The sequence below is a fragment of the Penaeus monodon genome, chromosome 14, assembly GCF_015228065.2.
Source record: "Penaeus monodon isolate SGIC_2016 chromosome 14, NSTDA_Pmon_1, whole genome shotgun sequence".
NCBI lineage: Eukaryota > Metazoa > Arthropoda > Malacostraca > Decapoda > Penaeidae > Penaeus > Penaeus monodon.
The window spans coordinates 28,189,206-28,204,205 of NC_051399.1; the positions used below are offsets into that span (position 1 = coordinate 28,189,206).

Sequence of the window (15,000 nt, forward strand, 5' to 3'; positions counted from 1 at the left end):
ATTATTATTATTAATACTATCATCATTATTATCATAAATACGAAAATTAGTAAGTTTAATGCTATTGTTGCTATCGTTACCATTGTTAATATTACTATTACTGTTTTGTTTCAATTTTATCATGATGTCTGTAACATTGCTAACAGCCATTATTGCAACTATTACTGTTATCAGTTTCAGCTTTAATACAATCTCTTTATCATTTGTACTATCACCTTATCATATGCCGTACTGTATGTGCCGGTAATATCATAAACATGATTTAATGAGGAATTTCAACGATTACTGAAAATATTTCAAATATGACCAATACCAGAGATAAGGAAATCATTAAATATAAGAATAAAACCAAACGCTCTTCGTAGACTGAACATTGGCCTGACACCTTTCATTAATATTTCCTTACATGTGTATCATAATCGTCTTCGTTATCTTGATGTCCATTATCACTACTGTCTTGTATGTTGTATTGCAGATATACCCTGGTATCGGTATTACGCGGATAAATTATTTTATGAAAGTTTTTTTTTTGTTACTCAGTAAGTGTTCTTTACAGTGAGTGAATACTAAATATTAATATACTTCTGCCAGTAACTTTTCATATAATTTAGGGGGAACTAAGTTGGTGTTTTACAATCCTAAGGTTACTTAATTCTAATGTGCGTCACTAGCTAAAGTATACGCCCCCGGGTGGGCTCGAACCACCAACCTTTCGGTTAACAGCCGAACGCGCTAACCGATTGTGCCACGGAGGCCTGATATGATATTGAAACTTTTTAGTATGTAATAAACAGCTGATCAAGAATTTTGTTGTGGGTTACAATATTTGAAATAACATTGCATCAGTAGACACAAAAACGCGAGATTATTATTACTTTTTACATCAAAGAATTTTTGACGAATGAAAGTTGTCAGTAGTAAACATGAGTTTCTAGAATATCTGGAACGGAGTCAAAGTGAACCACACTTGAGCTAAGCAAGTTCCTTCGGCTACTTAGTTTGACCATATGGAAATCTCGTTCATATTAAGCAACTTTTCTTTCTCATTCTTTGATGGTATAATACTTTGACCTTAATGGCCATTTAACCAAATATCTTCTCTTCTTCCGAAGATGTCACCTGATGTCGGTGACCCAACTTGCCCTGCGCACTTCTTTGGCTCATGATGCCCAAAGATTATAACATCTTAGGAGGTAGAGTCAGTGTTGATGGTAGTTATTATACTGACATGCGCTGAATCCTGAGCGAACACTCAAGTCGGACAGAGGCGTGCCAAGGAGGGAATTCATTTGGCAAATCCCATAAACAAGCACCGATTCTGACCTAAAACAGATTTATGACATGATGCCTACAGAGGCGATGCATATCTATTATATACAGTGTCTTAGGAGATTACTGAGGTATTACTTTTGATAATGGAGTGAGTGAAGTTTAAAGAATTGGTGTTGTTATCAATGAATGTTTTCAATTACTAGTGTTGATTTTGAAGTTAACTGATTAAAGTCGTGCTTCCGTTTTGAGTTTAAAAGCTTGGAGCTTTATCTATTATTGTAGTTACTATGATAAGCGCTTTACTTTTGCAATGTTATTACTGTTTTGATTATCATGCGTAGTAGTAACATAGTATTACTATTCTGGTATTGTTTATTATTATTTTTTTTTTTGCATTTTCATTTAATTTTATTGCTTGTAATAATTAGAGTACTTGTAATTGCCGATGAAAATAATAAATATTGCTGATATAATTACTATTACCATCAATCTCAGCTCCGTTGCATCATCTTTATCGTCATCTCACTCTAATTGTAATAGTATTACCAACAACATTTAATGAATTCCAACGAATCCTGAACACATGCCTCAGATTACCAATGTCAGAATTAAGACATATGATATATTAAAAGAACCAACATATTTTCGTTGATTGAACATTTGCCAGATATCACTAAGATTATTAGCTTTAGTCGACATTGATCTCTTTAATAGCTCAACCCTTAATGTGATTGATTTACTGTACCCTCTTACACTCACGAAAAAAAGTAAATATGGCTGCAGTTCACCTTTTTAAATAAATCTCAAAAGCATTAGAGTTGTTGAAACTTTGGTGCACTAACTAAACTTTCACATTGAAACTAAAGCAGCAATGCACGAGTTAAATATCACACGCCATATCCACTCTGTAAGCATATATTCCAACGGGTAGATTTGCCCGATTTAGGATCTTTACCTTATGCTGAAGTGCAAAACAGATAAATCATTTTGTCTCATTTAATGTTCACTTTATAATTCTCAAATACTGAAATATATATCTATGCCAGTAATTACTTATCCCATCTAATCATCGAGTACTTATATATAATCGGCAGGCATTCTAATCCTGAGATGCAGGTAATGAGCCTCAGAATTTAGCAGACATTTCACTAACTATCTAAAGAAATCGCCCCCGGGTGGGCTCGAACCACCAACCTTTCGGTTAACAGCCGAACGCGCTAACCGATTGTGCCACGGAGGCATAACGTGATTGGGAGACTTGCTCTTACACATTGAGAGGCTGACCAAGAATTTTGAAACACGACCTAGTATTTAGGATAAGATGGTATCATGAACGAGACTAAAGTTATTTAGCAACATATATCAAGAAAACGGTAAGTAGAACTAATACTGATAACTTTGCAACACAAAACTATTCAAATAAATGTTCGACATTCAGTTAGGTTTCTTTTAAAGACAAACTGAACTAGATGATAGATTCTAAATTATCTGGAACTAGAAAGAAGAATGAATCAACTTGGGATTCTCAAGAACCCCTGAATTATATATTCGTTGTTGAACTAAAGACACCCGCCTCATCACTTCGCGATCTGTTGCAATCTCGAAGATGTTAGCGACTCGAGGATGACCCGTAGAAGAGGACGAGCGATATGAACTACACCCTGTGTCACCTGATGCCCGCCACTTCACACTCCCTTACTATACGGGAACCTTTGCCGATCTATAGCCAAAGCTTTTCCTGACTCATCTTTGTCTTTTATGCCTCCATGCCGCCCTGGTGCTCGGATCTCTTTCCTCGGGAGGTCAGCGAAGGTCATTTTGGAATCAGCTATCTGACTTCGTGGTCAGGACACAGAGGAGACTGGATTCAAGCATTGTTCTGGCTGAAATTCCTGACATGTCTACTTGTTCTGAGAATTACCAGTCTAATTCAGTTACTGCCGATAACAGTAAAAATATTAGTTGTACCTTTGCATTAGCTTAGAATTGTTATTACTATTATTCTTGTAAAAGTATTATTACAACTATTATTCCCAATACTGCTACTGCAGCTATTGCTGCTGTTACTACTGCTCTTAGCGGGTATTAGGTTTGTAGCAGTTGCTGTTATTACTTTTGTTATGATGAACATCACTGTTACTGTTATCATCTTTATTACTTCGAATGTTATTATTATTATTTACATCATTGCCATCGTTATCGCCATCTTCATCACCATCACCGTCATCATTATTATCAGCATCATTAACCCTTTCGTATTTCGAAACTTGACGCTGTGATTATGATTGTTTATAATACTATTAAGAGAGTTGTAGTTCTTACTATTGCTATAATTATCGTGTTTAATAATAAAAGATTATTATTATTATTTAACATATCGGTCGTAATAAGAATATTTGTAATCGTTCATAAGAATAATCAGTATTACTAACATAATTACTGTAACTTTCAACCTCAACCTCAACTTCATCTCATCATCTATGTTATTGTCATTTCATTAGTAATAGTATTATCAGCGTGATGTAACATTGAATTCCAACGAATCCAAAACACGTTCCAGCGATAATCAATATCAGATCCAAGAAAGACATAGTATATTAAGAAAATAATCAATTCTTATTCATTTGATTATTTGCCGAAAAGAATCAATTCTTATTCATTTGATTATTTGCCGAAAAGAATCAATTCTTATTCATTTGATTATTTGCCAGCTATGAATCCATGACTATTAGTTGTAGACGACATTAATATCTCCTTAATATCTCAACCCCTCCTCGGCTTGATTTACTCTAGCCTATTATTCCCATGAGCAGAAGAGTACAGCTGCTGTCCAGTTATTATTCTTTTACAAACCATATGTACCTTAGGCACTATATGTGGAAAATGGTGCACCAACTGAACAAATTAAAATCAACTGAAACTAGCGTAGTAAAGCATTCGTTAAATCGCCTACGCCAAAAACCGCATCGATTCACCATGTAAAATTGTACTCCATGGGATAGTTTTACCCCTGTTTGTAAAAAAAACTTTGCCTTGTGCAAAAATATTATTGGTCTCATTATTTTGATGGTCATAGGTATTATATTTATTTTACTACTTATTTTAAAATGATATAGTTTCTACTGGTGCTGAAGGGCTAATCAGATGAATCACTTTGGCTCCTCTAATTATCCATTTATACTTCTCAAATACTGAAACATGTTTATACCGTTAAGTAATTATCCATTGTAGTGTTCGAGTACCGTTATATATTCGACGGGGATTCCTGTCCCAAGTTACAGGTAATAGGTCACAGAATTTAGCAGGTGTTTCATTAATCAATTAAAGAATTCGCCCCCGGGTGGGCCACAAAGGCCTAATGTACTTGGAATATTTGCTTCCAAAGACTTTTGCAAAACGATGAAATATTTGGAAAACGATGACTTTATGGATTAGACTGTTTAATGTGATAATACAAAATGTACAAAGAAACCCGTAAGTAGAACCCATACTGATATCTTTGCAACCAAAAAATATTTGCAAGAAGTATCACTACCGACACAATATAAGAATACATATAGCAACATTCAGTTAGGTATTTTAAGACAAATGGAACTAGCTTTAAGACTTCAGAGAGTACAAACTATCTTGAACTTGGAATAATGAATCAGCTTGGGCTTCTCAAGAATCTCTGAGTCAAATGTTATCGAACATGTAGTCTTCTACTTGACCCTGACCTTGATCTCCGGGATTTTTACTAGTTCACCCTACGATCTGATTGCCTCTCCGATAGATTTCTACTCTCACAGTTACAGAACAATTACCCTGTGTGTGTAAAGTTACATTGAATTATGTTAAAAACCTGTTCCTTCAGTGAGTGATAACCACGGATTTTTTTTTTTTTTTAGTCCAAGAGGTTGGTGATAACTAGCTGAATGGTTCATTCCCCACCAGCATCGTCAAATTTTCAAATAATTATCCCCAACCTGTCACATGTAAAAGTAAACGTAGTGACCCAAAGGCGCTCCGTGATCTGTTGCATTGTTGAAGATGTTAACGGTACGAAAACATGTAGGAGTGGCCGAGCGAAATAAACTACACCCTGTGTCACCTGATACCCACCACTCCACACTCTCACGATACGGGAATTGACGATCTACTGCCAGCACCCTTCCTGACCCGACTGTATCCTATATTCCTCCTCTAGTGAGTCCTGATGCACAAGCCTATTTCACCGAGAGGTCAGCGAATGTCTACAGTTGCTGCTACTATTACTATTACTACTCAATTACAACTGTAACTACTAGTAGTATTGTAGCTATAATAATGAAAATGATAAAAGTAATACTACTAATAATAATGATAATGGTAATAGTAATAATATTAATTTTAGTAACAAGAAATGTATTTTTGTATTAGCCTAGTATTGTTGTTATTAATATTACTTATATACAAGTATTATTATAGTTATTTTCACTTCTATGCTGCTGCTGCTGCTACTGTTGCTGCTACCGCTGCTACTTCTACTGCTTCTACTGTTTCTGCTTCTGCTGCTGCTACTGCTACTACTACTGCTACTGCTACTGCTACTGCTACTGCTACTACTACTATTACTCTTACTCCTACACTTGTATGTTATTGTTGTCGTTGCTGTTATTACTATTATTATTACTTATTATTCCTTTGACATTACAATTGTCACCATCACCATCACCATCGTTGTCAGCTTCATCATTACTATAATTATGATCATAATAATCAGCATTATCCCTTTTGTATTTCGATAACTTGGAACTGTGATTATTATTGTTTCTATTAAAAGCGTTGTAGTTTTTCAGTATTATTATTACAATGATTATCAGGCGTTGTAGTAATAAACATATGACTTTTTTGTATGGTTATTATCATGTCATATTGCTTGTAATAACAAGAATAATCTTAGGAGTAGTAATAGTATTATCAAAGTAATTTCATGAATTTCAACGAAACTCGAACACAAACCTGAGATTACCAATGGCAGAACTAAGAACGACATGAAGTATATTAAGATAAGAACCAACAATTATTCCTTGGTTGAACATTTGCCAGATATCAATGTATGAATATTAGTGTTAGATGCCATCAATAACTCGCCAATATATTAACCCTTACTCTGACTGATTTACTTTAGCCTCCTACTCACACGAAAAAAAAAAATCAGTCCAGTTATTCATATTATTTTTAAACGAACACAAATACCAAAAGCGTTTTAATTGGAAAGTGGTGCACCAAGTCAACAAATTAACATAAATTAAATTTACCGCAGCAAATCACAAGCCAAATCGCCTACGCCAGATCCATTATTAATCCACCATATTTGTTTGTATTCCTGGGGGAAAATTTAGAATCATTATCATATGCAGAAGTATTTACGTCATCGTAATCTTAAGGGTCATAGTCTATTATATTCATTTTACTGCTTATTTCACCTGGTACCGGCGCTGCTGTTGAAGTACAAACCAAATAAACCACTGGCTCTTAATGTTCCCTTTATACTTATCAAACACTGGAAGTAGATGTTAATGCTGGTGTAGAAGCCCAGATTTCCCCCTTCCTATAATATACCCGGGTATTTTGGGGGGTTAATCCAGAATAATTTCCGGGATATAATTGGGCCTATATTACTTTATACCTCAGGGTATAACCTAGTGCAGAATATACGATTAGTTACAAAACTAACTGTTGGGATGTGATAGTTATTTAGAAAATTTCGAACTGAATACCAGTTCGGAACATGTCTTTTTTTTGTAATTTTTGAACCCCTCATTGGCTATGAATGTTGCTTGAATGTTCACTTGCTGTTACCAGTCAGAATAAACTAATAATTAGCAATACTATTGATTTTAGAAACAGCGTTGCTTTTGAGATAAACGTACGCTACTACTATTACTAATGATAATAATAACAATAATACACTCGCCACATTAAACTAGTGACAGTTACAAACTTTATACCTGTCCAACCCAAGCCACAAAATGTGCATATTAGATTTTCAAAACATTGCGACCTGTACAATATACAATGTGATAAAATGCCTCCACAAACTAGCCCTATGAATAACTTTATAAGTTTAAGATTAGTGTTATGGTTTGTAAAATTCATTGCACTATGTACAAAATATATCTGTAGTTTTGAGCTCAGTGTATGGCCCATATTATACCAGCTAGTATCTTCTGGCAATATAATAATATACTTTTAAAAGAGAGAGTGAATATTATGGCAAGGGAGGCATATTATAGCCTAGCCCATTTTACATCTTGGGGTATTATACCCCGGATATAAAACAACCTGCCATATAATAACCTTGGGTGTACTTTTGGCTGTTATACCGGTAACTACTAAACCCATTATCAAGTGCTGTTCCACTCCTAAGACGCAGATAAATCACAAAATTCAGTAGGAAATTGCATTAATTAACTAAAGGTTTCGCCCCCGGGTGGGCTCGAACCACCAACCTTTCGGTTAACAGCCGAACGCGCTAACCGATTGTGCCACGGAGGCTTATTTTTAAAGGGAAGATTTGCTCTTGCACATTCGAATGCTCGATTTTTGCAACACAACGCAATATTTGGAATGAGAATAAACATAGAAACAGTTACTTTGGCGATAAAAAAGTTGATAGACTTCTGAGTTTCTAAACTATTTGTAACTAGAAAGACTGAATCAGCTTGGGCTTCTCAAGAATCTCTGAATTAGAAACTGGAGAACAGACGCAGCGGAGAGGAAGCTGTGCAGCAAACCTCACGACTCCATAACCAGTTTCTCATCCCCGAAAATATTTTCTTTGCTTCACCTCACAAGGAATCAGCAGCAGCTTCTACTACTGCTGCTGCTATTGCTGCTGCTGCTGCTGCTGCTACTGCTACTACTGCTACTACTGCTACTACTGCTACTACTGCTACTACTACTACTACTACTACTACTACTACTACTACTACTACTACTACTACCACTACTACTACTACTACCACTACTAGCGGCTGTTATTGTTGTCGTTATTACTATTATTATCATGAATGAGGTTTATTATCATCTTTATACCCATGATCATAATCATTATTATCACTCTTACCATTATCATTATTACCATTGATATTATATTGTTACCATAATTGTTACCATCGCCTTCATAATCCTCATCGTCATCGCCATCGTCATTATCATTAATCCTTATCATGCTTACCATCATTATGATTATTTTATTGTTACTGTTGTTATTATCTTGTATAATGATAATAATAATCGGGCTGAACTTTTCCTATATCGCTATTTTGTTTTACCAGACGGCATTTCCCAGCACGGGAGGGCAGTTTTTCTTCGATGCACTTACAGGTGGGGAAATATGTACGTTTCTTTTTTATATAGCTTATATGTCCCTTCCTGTTACTAATATCTATCGCACTGTATATGCCTCAGATTCATTGATCTTTCTATTTACTGCTTTAGCTCCGTTCCCTAATCTGACCTCTTACCTGGCAATGCTACAGCATCCACTTCTCATCTGACCCTGCATCATCGGTGGAAGAACGCATTTTACCTTCTGTTAGGACACAACTGTTCATCGCTTAGGGCCGTCATTAAGTGCCTGCAGAAAGATACAAGCACGCCATAGACAATATTCTAGCGAGATGAAGGTGAAGGCAACCGTTAGACACGAGACAACTAGAAATACTGCGAGGACCTGCTTTCTGGCAACAGACCCATTTGACCAATTAGTTTATGCCGTTGGGCATTATTTTCTGTTCAATAATGCGAAGTATTTCCTTTATATTATATACTTCTCGTAGGTCATAAATATTAACCCTTACTCTGACTGATTTACTTTAGCCTCCTACTCACACGAAAAAAAAAAATCTGTCCAGTTATTCATATTATTTTTAAACGAACACTCTCCGTGGAAAGGAACTGGGGACCCTACCACGTACTCACTCCAAGAGCATCACAACATGAAAACTACAATGAAGTATCATGCTGTGACCACGGCGGCTCAGACATGAACCTACCGTTAAAAGAAAAGAAAAGGTCATAAATGGTGAAGTATAAGAGAAGAAAGACTTGAATCACTTCTATTTTTTTCATTGTTTCCCTCCTAGAGAAGAAAAAAATAAATAGCAATGAAACTGAAAGCAAAAGAAATCAATCAAATTCATAAACTTAAAAAAGTACTAACGTCTGCCCACACCAAGCCTTCAATACGGAAATGACAAAATAGCGATAGGAAAAGCGCCGATAGAGGGGGATGTCAGCATTCCGTATTATCATACACTTCGGCCTCAGTTCACTTGTGTTATCAAGGGCATTATCATATTCAATACTGTATACTCATAGTAATAGTATAGCCAGCTTAATTCAATCGTAGATTTTAACGATTCCTATAAGAATCCATATTTATCTTTCGGTATTAGAAAAGAACCCGGCAGCTATTCGTTGACTAAATAATTGCCAGATGAATTTGTGAATGTAAGTTCTAGATATCTGTGATATTGCCCTGTATTGCATGCATAAGGAACCAATAAGTTTTAATTTTGTTTATTCATTTTTTTTCTCAGGTAGCAATTTCTATTCATCATCCATTTATTCTTACCCATTTTTTTTTTTTGAGGGGGTCAAATTTCAAGAATGGCCAGTGATTTCTTGAGTATATGGAAGAAAGCACATGTCTGACGTCAAGGAAGTAAAAATGCGCACTGTATATTTTAAAATTTCAAAATACTGCATTTTCGGCCAGTTCAAGGGTTTCACTACCATCATCGGAGAAAGGTAAAGAGTAACCTAACTTGCTGAAAGGGTGGGTGAAATCTAGGAGGCATTGTATAGCTCATCCCAGTAATGGACGGTGACGATAGACTGAGCTGGTGGAGAGCGTCAGTTACGTGTCATTGAGGAATTCTACGGTTGGTTCCTTCTTGGTTGCGGGTAAGTCACGGAATGTAGCAGACATTTTATGATAAACTAGCTGCACCATGAGCTAAAGATTTCGCCCCCGGGTGGGCTCGAACCACCAACCTTTCGGTTAACAGCCGAACGCGCTAACCGATTGTGCCACGGAGGCATGAATTATTGGTGAATTTTTCAATAATATATTGAAAAGTATTTGAACTCATAATATTTAAAGTAAGATAACATGAACAATAACAGCTGATCATGGTATGGCAATATGTAGTTTCAAGGTACAAGTAAGTAAAACATACAGTACAGTACTTAAAAAAACTAAAAAAGAGTGTATGAAGTAAATGGCAGTTGCATAAAGTCATTTACAAGAAGTATTGCAAAGTATTACCACAACTTACAAGAATGGCTTATTTAGAAACTGTTCGCGTAATATTGTTTTATGTTGCATTGATTCTGCTTACAACTTCGACACATTGCAGTATTTATTATTTTTCCATCACTCTTTTACGCTTGTATTTTTTATCCTGCCGTCCTCATCTCTAACCAAGGCACTTTCAGTTACTAGCTAACTCATAATTATCTTAAGTGAGGGGCAGGGACAGAGGGCTGTCTTTGGAGGGAAATATTCCCACAAAATAAAATTATTATTGTTTGTTTATTGTCTGATTTGAATAATTTGTTAATATAGCTATTAACACATTGGTATTTATACGCAAAGTAAACACTTCTCTAGGTTATCACATGTGATCACGTGACCAAGTACCTCTATTTTGCTTTCAGACAATTTTCATTTCCTCTCCTCAGTTGCTAGTTCATTATTGTCTTACATACGCTTGTGATATGCAAAAACATTTTCGCGCTTCGCGATCTCAATACAGTTCTCATTTCAACAGTGAAAAAATTCTTCCATCGGATTTGATATGACATTGGTTCGAGATAAGAGTCCGACATGCCTGCTTAATCATGGTAATATGGAATACATTCACTGATATTCATTTTTTTTTTAATAGTACTAAATAATCTGGTAGATAAGGATATTTGCATTTTATTTTTCGTGGCATAAAAAAAAATCCGACTCCTGAACACTGTCTTATAGTTTCTTAATTTGTCCTTCATTTATGTTTTTTCCCGTCTTTTGTATACTACTGTATAGTTATAATAATAGCAGTATATAGTTATAGTAGTATTAGTAGGTGTAGTAATAGTAGCATTTTACTAAAGGCGTCTTCTGTATACGTCATAAAAGTTAATTCCGGATTAAAGTTCATCCATATCCACAGTACTTGCACAGAAGATGCAAGACACACTTGTCAGGCGCATGATCAGTGTGATTATCAGTAAATCTGCTGTTTTACATGAAAAAGCGGGTATATGTGTAATGGTAATTAATATTCACCTTCTACACGTTTCATATTATACGCTAATATCGATAAGGAAACGTTTGCTACAGAGGGAGAAACACACACACACACACACACACACACACACACACACACACACACACACTAGTATTATATTATGCCGATATTTATATCTTTGTCAGTACAAATAAGATGATATAAATAGCTTCAAATAACCTATAAATATTATAGACAACCGAAATGAAAGTGTCAAACAAAAATGAGATACTGTAATATCAATTTATATTCACGGGAGTTTCCTCCGAGAGCTCTGAACGCGGGACACGGACAGGGTAGTTTTTTTCAGAGTGTTGATAGCGAGGATCATGAAAACAAATGTCCACGCGGTTTTGAAGTCACTTTAGTTTTAAGAATCAGGAAGTTTTTTAATTTGAATCTAAAACCTAATCGTGATGTTATTTAGAGCGTGTTTTTTTCTCGATTAATATATTACATGATTTGGGACTGTTTTTCCAACCTGGAAATAACATTGCCCTTTCTGTGTCTGCAAACTCTGGAATTCTCTGTGGGATTTTCTTTTGAGAGTTATATCTGTAGTCTGAATATTCCACAACTTATAAAAATATGTATTTATGAATTTTCACATACATCTTTGACATGAACATGTCAGAATTTGTTTCGTTATTGCTTATTATTAATATTAATGGCAATTCAACTCCATCTTTTCTATGGATTTGATGACGTCATGACGTAACAATACATGACTGACCTCTCAGCGCAAGCGCAGAATTAAATCCAAGCTCAACCTGCACTAGAGATGAATTAAAAAATAATGCAGAACGCTGCCAATGCGCATGCACATTAGAGATCTGGCTTAAACTTTAATGCTGGATTCACTTTTATGGCGCATACGGAAAACGCCCTATCATAATCATTACTAACACTTTCTAAAGGAAAGTATTTTTAAGGTATAACTAGAAAATACTTGTGGTCTTTATTACGTTTTGACATTGAAGTAAACACAGGCCACTTGAGATATAAAGCATATATTGCTCTTGCAATGAAGTCTGTATATGTATACCAGTGTATTTTAGGGTCACCCCTCACTCTCGGTTTAATATAAGCAACGAATTTGTGTAACTTGAAGTAACTCACTCGATTACGGATGCGTGTAGGCCTACATCAGACCTGTCTGTTCGCACTTTCTGGTACACATACACATCCTCTTTCGTAGGTCTTTTTTCTTATTTTTATGCATCATTTACAGATATCATACGCAAATATATTGCATGCTTATGTCATTTACTTTAGTTTTTGGAAAGGCTGTTTTCATATGTTGTGGTTAATTTATTTAAAAAAAATTCGTGTGTACTCTATCAATCATCCAGTAAGTGTAATTTTGTTTTGCAATGCGTATTTCGTAATAGCATGCTGTTAAACGCGTAGATAGCAGCCTTAAAAACGAAGAGAAAGTCAGTGTATACAAGCTGAAACTGCTTATTTAATTTAATTATAATGTCCAGCTATAAATACGTGTCGAGTTCAGCTAGGTGCTATAAAGGGGATATTTGATTGAAAAGTTGAAGTGTGGTATGTATTCTGGTTTAGCTTTAGTCTAATCGTGCTATGTTATATACAATGGTTTTAAAGAAGCACCCTCAGGTGGGATCGAACTACCAACCCTTCGGTTAACAGCCGAACGCGCTAACCAATTGTGCCACGGAGTCATAACAATAAAATTTATAATACAAACTTAGGCTATGAAAAGTCAGAATCGGGCATAAATTGTAACTGATTGAAATTGACACTTTATATTGCTGAAGCATTCCTATGTGTCAGAAGGTTGTAGAGTTAGTTTTCTTATACCATGCTGGTTTGCCTGCTGTTTGGGTTCCTTTTATAACTAGATTATAACAAAATCTTAGAGAATACTTATGTATTACAGAGACAGAAAAATAACGGAGAGAACAAATGAAGAGAAGACGCAGTTGTTAAGATATGGCTGGGCCCAGTGGAGAATTCAGATTTGTCTCGCACTTGGTCTATGATCTGACATGCACACTGCCTCATACGCCAATGTATTTATCATTCAAGTAGCCAGGACGATTATCAAATCACTTCATTATTTGATTCATCAAGAAAGGCAACATGTTCGGAAATCTAGCACAAAATGAATCCCTCTTTGATCGACGATCCTCTGTGTTAGGTTTAGGTTAAACGTTTAGGTTAAACGTCGTTGGACATCCCTTCTCAGGGGCTTTCATCTCGGCAACCTCATGACCGAAATTACAAACCATGTCCCTGGAGGGACCATGACAAGCTCCTGCAGAAAAAAATAACATAAGCAGATGTATTATTTTTTGGTATATTTAGATGATCATGCACATTTTCACTTGAAATCAGCATTGTCTGCATATTAAGGAACTCTGGCATACTGACAACTGCAAAAAATATTTTTATTTTAAAAAATCCTTATTTAGCATCGTTTTGGGTAATGTTTCTCGTGAGTTTTATTGTTTATCAGATCCACAGTGTCTTGCTTGTGTTGAGTCGAATTATAAACTTCACTTAACGGCCGAACTGATATACTTATATATACATTTTTAATATAGATTTTCAAGAGACTATATTACGTACTTAAAAGTCCCATTCAATGCAATTTTCTTTTCCTTAAGTAATCGGCACATTTGCACCACCCAAAGTGCTGTTATATTATAGTGATGATCTTTATTACACTGCCAACAGCATTCGGTTCCCATGGTGATTTATAACCACTTTACTCATTAATGTTCGCGTTAAAGATATCGAACTCTTCTACACTCTGATCTGTCTGATACAGTGTTTCTCAGCCTTGTTACTTACGTGACTCAAATCCATGACATCCGTTACCCCCCGACATCAGCCGTTCCCTTTATATTTCAGCTAAGATAGGTACAGAAAAAATAATAATCATTGCAAGCTTTCCTTACTTAATTATAATACAGTATTACTTGCCAATATGGCTTTACAGTATTCTTGATTTGAACACTGACGACCACCTATTAAATTGGCCTTAAATATTTTTCCCCAAAGGTTTCGCGACCCTCTTTCTAACCCTCCCCAATGCTTTTGGGGATCGCTACACACCTTCTCCGAGCCATTATTTAGTAGGTCATGACTTTCATGTCGATTCCACCTTCGAAGTATTCTGTAAAAAAAAAAAGTAAAGTTACGTCAACTTGAAGATTCACACAATTGACACTATCATTGCTTTATACCTTGGTAGTTTTATGGATGATATCACTATTATTTTCCTACTCATTATTATTATTATTGTTATTATTGTTATTTTTGTTGTTGTTGTTATTGTTATTGTTTGCATAACCACCGTTTAATATTCTAATAAATATTTGAATATTGTTTTTTTTTCATATTGCTGTGTGGCTTAAATGTTTCATTAAGTGAATGGTATTTATTA

At 35.4% G+C, this 15,000-nt stretch overlaps 4 non-coding genes across 4 annotated transcripts; all 4 read right to left on the bottom strand.

Moving 5' to 3' along the window:
• Positions 1-681: 681 nt before the first annotated feature.
• Positions 682-755, bottom strand: Trnan-guu. The gene has a single exon. It is a non-coding gene; the product is annotated as a tRNA-Asn (tRNA).
• A 1,683-nt stretch (positions 756-2,438) lies between these two features.
• On the bottom strand, positions 2,439-2,512 carry Trnan-guu. Its single transcript has one exon. It is a non-coding gene; the product is annotated as a tRNA-Asn (tRNA).
• A 5,205-nt stretch (positions 2,513-7,717) lies between these two features.
• On the bottom strand, positions 7,718-7,791 carry Trnan-guu. The gene has a single exon. It is a non-coding gene; the product is annotated as a tRNA-Asn (tRNA).
• Positions 7,792-10,268: 2,477 nt separating this feature from the next.
• On the bottom strand, positions 10,269-10,342 carry Trnan-guu. Its single transcript has one exon. It is a non-coding gene; the product is annotated as a tRNA-Asn (tRNA).
• Between the last annotated feature and the right edge of the window lie 4,658 nt (positions 10,343-15,000).